Below are 8,151 nucleotides of genomic sequence, written 5' to 3'. Positions count from 1 at the left end.
AGTGACAGGCCCGGGGCTGACAGGCTCCCCCTCCCCTAGCGGGCGCTCGGCTGCCACACCCAGCTGACATAGAACCTTTGTCACAATGCCCGCTACCGTGGGGAGGATACGGGCACTCTGCAGGTGACAGGGACCCAGCAGGACTTGCTGTCAGCTCAGCAATTGCTCAGTTCCCCAAAGAAGCTGAATTCTGCAAATTGCTGCTTTTGCTTTTGAAATGATGTCATCAGGTGGGTGTTTTGGTGTAATACACTGAAAACCAGAGCAGAAATGCTGAAATAGTCCCATGATATGCATGGTCTCTGCAGCAAACCACCATGACTCAGCCTAAGTACATCTGCCGCTTGTTATTCTGTACTGACAGAAGATTGTGGAAGTACAGTATAAAAACCATCTTTATGGAGAGATCTTTCTGGTTTAGGCTTAGTCTAAGTGTCTCAAGTAGCCGGGGCTTTTGTTTGGGCCTAATCCATAAGGTCTGATGGCTTTCCTCCTCCTCTCAAGATGAATGTGGTAGAAAATATAAATCAAAGAAACATCCTTTGGCCTAGCCTTGCCTTGCCTTATTTCCTTCTCATCCTGTTCTCTGTCCCAGCCTCTCTCACTAACCCCTCGTCTGGCTGCATGTCTCTTCTTTCCTCTCTCCTTTTCTCAAACTCTCCTGCTTCCTGGCTTTCGTCTTTCAATTCCTCCATTTCAGTCCTGCAGCCCGGCACTACTTTTTCGTCTTGCCTCCCTTGGGCCTGCTCCCTTGGCTTTCTCCCTCTGTTCCATATCCTTCTTCCCGACTTGTCTCTTGGAGACTTTTGGCCACTTTGGAGCCAAGTCTGGGGATGTTTTGGAAACTTTTCAGAGGCCTCGCTGGTGACAGGGGGGACAGCAGGCAGTGACAGGCCTGGGGCTGACAGGCTCCCCCTCCCCTAGCGGGCGCTCGGCTGCCACACCCAACTGACATAGAACCTTTGTCACAATGTCCGCTACCGTGGGGAGGATGCGGGCACTCTGCAGGTGACAGGGACCCAGCAGGACTTGCTGTCAGCTCAGCAATTGCTCAGTTCCCCAAAGAAGCTGAATTCTGCAAATTGCTGCTTTTGCTCTTGAAATGATGTCATCAGGTGGGTGTTTTGGTGTAATACACTGAAAACCAGAGCAGAAATGCTGAAATAGTCCCATGATATGCATGGTCTCTGCACCAAACCACCATGACTCAGCCTAAGTACATCTTCCGCTTGTTCTTTTGTACTGCCAGCTGATTGTGAAAGTACAGTATAAAAACCATCTTTATGGAGAGATCTTTCTGGTTTAGGCTTAGTCTAAGTGTCTCAAGTAGCCGGGGCTTTTGTTTGGGCCTAATCCATAAGGTCTGATGGCTTTCCTCCTCCTCTCAAGATGAATGTGGTAGAAAATATAAATCAAAGAAACATCCTTTGGCCTAGCCTTGCCTTGCCTTGCCTTATTTCCTTCTCATCCTGTTCTCTGTCCCAGCCTCTCTCACTAACCCCTCGTCTGGCTGCATGTCTCTTCTTTCCTCTCTCCTTTTCTCAAACTCTCCTGCTTCCTGGCTTTCGTCTTTCAATTCCTCCATTTCAGTCCTGCAGCCCCGCACTACTTTTTCCTCTTGCCTCCCTTTGGCTTGCTCCCTTGGCTTTCTCCCTCTCTTCCATATCCTTCTTCCCGACTTGTCTCTTGGAGACTTTTGGCCACTTTGGAGCCAAGTCTGGGGATATTTTGGAAACTTTTCAGAGGCCTCGCTGGTGACAGGGGGGACAGCAGGCAGTGACAGGCCCGGGGCTGACAGGCTTCCCCTCCCCTAGCGGGCGCTCGGCTGCCACACCCAGCTGACATAGAACCTTTGTCACAATGCCCGCTACCGTGGTGAGGATACAGGTACTCTGCAGGTGACAGGGACCCAGCAGGACTTGCTATCAGCTCAGCAATTGCTCAGTTCCCCAAAGAAGCTGAATTCTGCAAATTGCTGCTTTTGCTCTTGAAATGATGTCATCAGGTGCGTGTTTTGGTGTAATACACTGAAAACCAGAGCAGAAATGCTGAAATATTCCCATGATATGCATGGTCTCTGCACCAAACCACCATGACTCAGCCTAAGTACATCTGCCGCTTGTTCTTCTGTACTGACAGCAGATCGTGGAAGTACAGTATAAAAACCATCTTTATGGAGAGATCTTTCTGGTTTAGGCTTAGTCTAAGTGTCTCAAGTAGCCGGGGCTTTTGTTTGGGCCTAATCCATAAGGTCTGATGGCTTTCCTCGTCCTCTCAAGATGAATGTGGTAGAAAATATAAATCAAATAAACGTCCTTTGGCCTAGCCTTGCCTTGCCTTATTTCCTTCTCATCCTGTTCTCTGTCCCAGCCTCTCTCACTAACCCCTCGTCTGGTTGCATGTCTCTTCTTTCCTCTCTCCTTTTCTCAAACTCTCCTGCTTCCTGGCTTTCCTCTTTCAATTCCTCCATTTCAGTCCTGCAGCCCGGCACTACTTTTTCCTCTTGCCTCCCTTGGGCCTGCTCCCTTGGCTTTCTCCCTCTCTTCCATATCCTTCTTCCCGACTTGTCTCTTGGAGACTTTTGGCCACGTTGGAGCCAAGTCTGGGGATGTTTTGGAAACTTTTCAGAGGCCTCGCTGGTGACAGGGTGGACAGCAGGCAGTGACAGGCCCGGGGCTGACAGGCTCCCCCTCCCCTAGCGGGCGCTCGGCTGCCACACCCAGCTGACATAGAACCTTTGTCACAATGCCCGCTACCGTGGTGAGGATGCGGGCACTCTGCAGGTGACAGGGACCCAGCAGGACTTGCTGTCAGCTCAGCAATTGCTCAGTTCCCCAAAGAAGCTGAATTCTGCAAATTGCTGCTTTTGCTCTTGAAATGATGTCATCAGGTGGGTGTTTTGGTGTAATACACTGAAAACCAGCGCAGAAAGGCTGAAATATTCCCATGATATGCATGGTCTCTGCACCAAACCACCATGTCTCAGCCTAAGTATGTCTGCCGCTTGTTCTTTTGTACTGACAGAAGATTGTGGAAGTACAGTATAAAAAACATCTTTATGGTAAGACCTTTGTGGTTTAGGCTTAGTCTAAGTGTCTCAAGTAGCCGGGGCTTTTGTTTGGGCCTAATTCATAAGGTCTGATGGCTTTCCTCCTCCTCTCAAGATGAATGTGGTAGAAAATATAAATTAAAGAAACGTCCTTTGGCCTAGCCTTGCCTTGCCTTGCCTTATTTCCTTCTCATCCTGTTCTCTGTCCCAGCCTCTCTCACTAACCCCTCGTCTGGCTGCATGTCTCTTCTTTCCTCTCTCCTTTTCTCAAACTCTACTGCTTCCTGGCTTTCCTCTTTCAATTCCTCCATTTCAGTCCTGCAGCCCAGCACTACTTCTTCCTCTTGCCTCCCTTTGGCCTGCTCCCTTGGCTTTCTCCCTCTCTTCCATATCCTTCTTCCCGACTTGTCTCTTGGAGACTTTTGGCTACTTTGGAGCCAAGTCTGGGGATGTTTTTGAAACTTTTCAGAGGCCTCGCTGGTGACAGGGTGGACAGCAGGCAGTGACAGGCCCGGGGCTGACAGGCTCCCCCTCCCCTAGCGGGCGCTCGGCTGCCACACCCAGCTGACATAGAACCTTTGTCACAATGCCCGCTACCGTGGGGAGGATGCGGGCACTCTGTAGGTGACAGGGACCCAGCAGGACTTGCTGTCAGCTCAGCAATTGCTCAGTTCCCCAAAGAAGCTGAATTCTGCAAATTGCTGCTTTTGCTCTTGAAATGATGTCATCAGGTGGGTGTTTTGGTTTAATACACTGAAAACCAGAGCAGAAATGCTGAAATAGTCCCATGATATGCATGGTCTCTGCACCAAACCACCATGACTCAGCCTAAGTACATCTGCCGCTTGTTCTTCTGTACTGACAGCAGATTGTGGAAGTACAGTATAAAAACCATCTTTATGGAGAGATCTTTCTGGTTTAGGCTTAGTCTAAGTGTCTCAAGTAGCCGGGGCTTTTGTTTGGGCCTAATCCATAAGGTCTGATGGCTTTCCTCCTCCTCTCAAGATGAATGTGGTAGAAAATATAAATCAAAGAAACGTCCTTTGGCCTAGCCTTGCCTTGCCTTATTTCCTTCTCATCCTGTTCTCTGTCCCAGCCTCTCTCACTAACCCCTCGTCTGGTTGCATGTCTCTTCTTTCCTCTCTCCTTTTCTCAAACTCTCCTGCTTCCTGGCTTTCCTCTTTCAATTCCTCCATTTCAGTCCTGCAGCCCGGCACTACTTTTTCCTCTTGCCTCCCTTGGGCCTGCTCCCTTGGCTTTCTCCCTCTCTTCCATATCCTTCTTCCCGACTTGTCTCTTGGAGACTTTTGGCCACGTTGGAGCCAAGTCTGGGGATGTTTTGGAAACTTTTCAGAGGCCTCGCTGGTGACAGGGTGGACAGCAGGCAGTGACAGGCCCGGGGCTGACAGGCTCCCCCTCCCCTAGCGGGCGCTCGGCTGCCACACCCAGCTGACATAGAACCTTTGTCACAATGCCCGCTACCGTGGTGAGGATGCGGGCACTCTGCAGGTGACAGGGACCCAGCAGGACTTGCTGTCAGCTCAGCAATTGCTCAGTTCCCCAAAGAAGCTGAATTCTGCAAATTGCTGCTTTTGCTCTTGAAATGATGTCATCAGGTGGGTGTTTTGGTGTAATACACTGAAAACCAGCGCAGAAAGGCTGAAATATTCCCATGATATGCATGGTCTCTGCACCAAACCACCATGTCTCAGCCTAAGTATGTCTGCCGCTTGTTCTTTTGTACTGACAGAAGATTGTGGAAGTACAGTATAAAAAACATCTTTATGGTAAGACCTTTGTGGTTTAGGCTTAGTCTAAGTGTCTCAAGTAGCCGGGGCTTTTGTTTGGGCCTAATTCATAAGGTCTGATGGCTTTCCTCCTCCTCTCAAGATGAATGTGGTAGAAAATATAAATTAAAGAAACGTCCTTTGGCCTAGCCTTGCCTTGCCTTGCCTTATTTCCTTCTCATCCTGTTCTCTGTCCCAGCCTCTCTCACTAACCCCTCGTCTGGCTGCATGTCTCTTCTTTCCTCTCTCCTTTTCTCAAACTCTACTGCTTCCTGGCTTTCGTCTTTCAATTCCTCCATTTCAGTCCTGCAGCCCAGCACTACTTCTTCCTCTTGCCTCCCTTTGGCCTGCTCCCTTGGCTTTCTCCCTCTCTTCCATATCCTTCTTCCCGACTTGTCTCTTGGAGACTTTTGGCTACTTTGGAGCCAAGTCTGGGGATGTTTTTGAAACTTTTCAGAGGCCTCGCTGGTGACAGGGTGGACAGCAGGCAGTGACAGGCCCGGGGCTGACAGGCTCCCCCTCCCCTAGCGGGCGCTCGGCTGCCACACCCAGCTGACATAGAACCTTTGTCACAATGCCCGCTACCGTGGGGAGGATGCGGGCACTCTGTAGGTGACAGGGACCCAGCAGGACTTGCTGTCAGCTCAGCAATTGCTCAGTTCCCCAAAGAAGCTGAATTCTGCAAATTGCTGCTTTTGCTCTTGAAATGATGTCATCAGGTGGGTGTTTTGGTTTAATACACTGAAAACCAGAGCAGAAATGCTGAAATAGTCCCATGATATGCATGGTCTCTGCACCAAACCACCATGACTTAGCCTAAGTACATCTGCCGCTTGTTCTTCTGTACTGACAGCAGATTGTGGAAGTACAGTATAAAAACCATCTTTATGGAGAGATCTTTCTGGTTTAGGCTTAGTCTAAGTGTCTCAAGTAGCCGGGGCTTTTGTTTGGGCCTAATCCATAAGGTCTGATGGCTTTCCTCCTCCTCTCAAGATGAATGTGGTAGAAAATATAAATCAAAGAAACGTCCTTTGGCCTAGCCTTGCCTTGCCTTGCCTTATTTCCTTCTCATCCTGTTCTCTGTCCCAGCCTCTCTCACTAACCCCTCATCTGGCTGCATGTCTCTTCTTTCCTCTCTCCTTTTCTCAAACTCTCCTGCTTCCTGGCTTTCGTCTTTCAATTCCTCCATTTCAGTCCTGCAGCCCGGCACTACTTTTTCCTCTTGCCTCCCTTGGGCCTGCTCCCTTGGCTTTCTCCCTCTCTTCCATATCCGTCTTCCCGACTTGTCTCTTGGAGACTTCTGGCCACTTTGGAGCCAAGTCTGGGGATGTTTTGAAAACTTTTCAGAGGCCTCGCTGGTGACAGGGGGGACAGCAGGCAGTGACAGGCCCGGGGCTGACAGGCTCCCCCTCCCCTATCGGGCGCTCAGCTGCCACACCCAGCTGACATAGAACCTTTGTCACAATGCCCGCTACCGTGGGGAGGATGCGGGCACTCTGTAGGTGACAGGGACCCAGCAGGACTTGCTGTCAGCTCAGCAATTGCTCAGTTCCCCAAAGAAGCTGAATTCTGCAAATTGCTGCTTTTGCTCTTGAAATGATGTCATCAGGTGGGTGTTTTGGTGTAATACACTGAAAACCAGAGCAGAAATGCTGAAATATTCCCATGATATGCATGGTCTCTGCACCAAACCACCATGACTCAGCCTAAGTACATCTGCCGCTTGTTCTTCTGTACTGACAGAAGATTGTGGAAGTACAGTATAGAAACCATCTTTATGGAGAGATCTTGCTGGTTTAGGCTTGGTCTAAGTGTCTCAAGTAGCCGGGGCTTTTGTTTGGGCCTAATCCAAAAGGTCTGATGGCTTTCCTCCTCCTCTCAAGATGAATGTGGTAGAAAATATAAATCAAAGAAACGTCCTTTGGCCTAGCCTTGCCTTGCCTTGCCTTATTTCCTTCTCATCCTGTTCTCTGTCCCAGCCTCTCTCACTAACCCCTTGTCTGGTTGCATGTCTCTTCTTTCCTCTCTCCTTTTCTCAAACTCTCCTGCTTCCTGGCTTTCGTCTTTCAATTCCTCCATTTCAGTCCTGCAGCCCGGCACTACTTTTTCCTCTTGCCTCCCTTGGGCCTGCTCCCTTGGCTTTCTCCCTCTCTTCCATATCCTTCTTCCCGACTTGTCTCTTGGAGACTTTTGGCCACTTTGGACCCAAGTCTGGGGATGTTTTGGAAACTTTTCAGAGGCCTCGCTGGTGACAGGGGGGACAGCAGGCAGTGACAGGCCCGGGGCTGACAGGCTCCCCCTCCCCTAGCGGGCGCTCGGCTGCCACACCCAGCTGACATAGAACCTTTGTCACAATGCCCGCTACCGTGGGGAGGATGCGGGCACTCTGCAGGTGACAGGGAACCAGCAGGACTTGCTGTCAGCTCAGCAATTGCTCAGTTCCCCAAAGAAGCTGAATTCTGCAAATTGCTGCTTTTGCTCTTGAAATGATGTCATCAGGTGGGTGTTTTGCTGTAATACACTGAAAACCAGAGAAAAAATGCTGAAATATTCCCATGATATGCATGGTCTCTGCACCAAACCACCATGACTCAGCCTAAGTACATCTGCCGCTTGTTTTTGTGTACTGACAGCAGATTGTGGAAGTACAGTATAAAAACCATCTTTATGGAGAGATCTTTCTGGTTTAGGCTTAGTCTAAGTGTCTCAAGTAGCCGGGGCTTTTGTTTGGGCCTAATCCATAAGGTCTGATGGCTTTCCTCTCATCTCAAGATGAATGTGGTAGAAAATATAAATCAAAGAAACATCCTTTGGCCTAGCCTTGCCTTGCCTTGCCTTATTTCCTTCTCATCCTGTTCTCTGTCCCAGCCTCTCTCACTAACCCCTCGTCTGGCTGCATGTCTCTTCTTTCCTCTCTCCTTTTCTCAAACTCTCCTGCTTCCTGGCTTTCGTCTTTCAATTCCTCCATTTCAGTCCTGCAGCCCGGCACTACTTTTTCCTCTTGCCTCCCTTGGGCCTGCTCCCTTGGCTTTCTCCCTCTCTTCCATATCCTTCTTCCCGACTTGTCTCTTGGAGACTTCTGGCCACTTTGCAGCCAAGTCTGGGGATGTTTTGGAAACTTTTCAGAGGCCTCGCTGGTGACAGGGGGGACAGCAGGCAGTGACAGGCCCGGGGCTGACAGGCTCCCCCTCCCCTAGCGGGCGCTCGGCTGCCACACCCAGCTGACATAGAACCTTTGTCACAATGCCCGCTACCGTGGGGAGGATGCGGGCACTCTGTAGGTGACAGGGACCCAGCAGGACTTGCTGTCAGCTC

This window comes from Patagioenas fasciata, unplaced genomic scaffold, assembly GCF_037038585.1.
Source record: "Patagioenas fasciata isolate bPatFas1 unplaced genomic scaffold, bPatFas1.hap1 Unplaced_7, whole genome shotgun sequence".
Classification (NCBI taxonomy): Eukaryota; Metazoa; Chordata; class Aves; order Columbiformes; family Columbidae; genus Patagioenas; species Patagioenas fasciata.
This window is presented reverse-complemented; position numbering follows the sequence as displayed.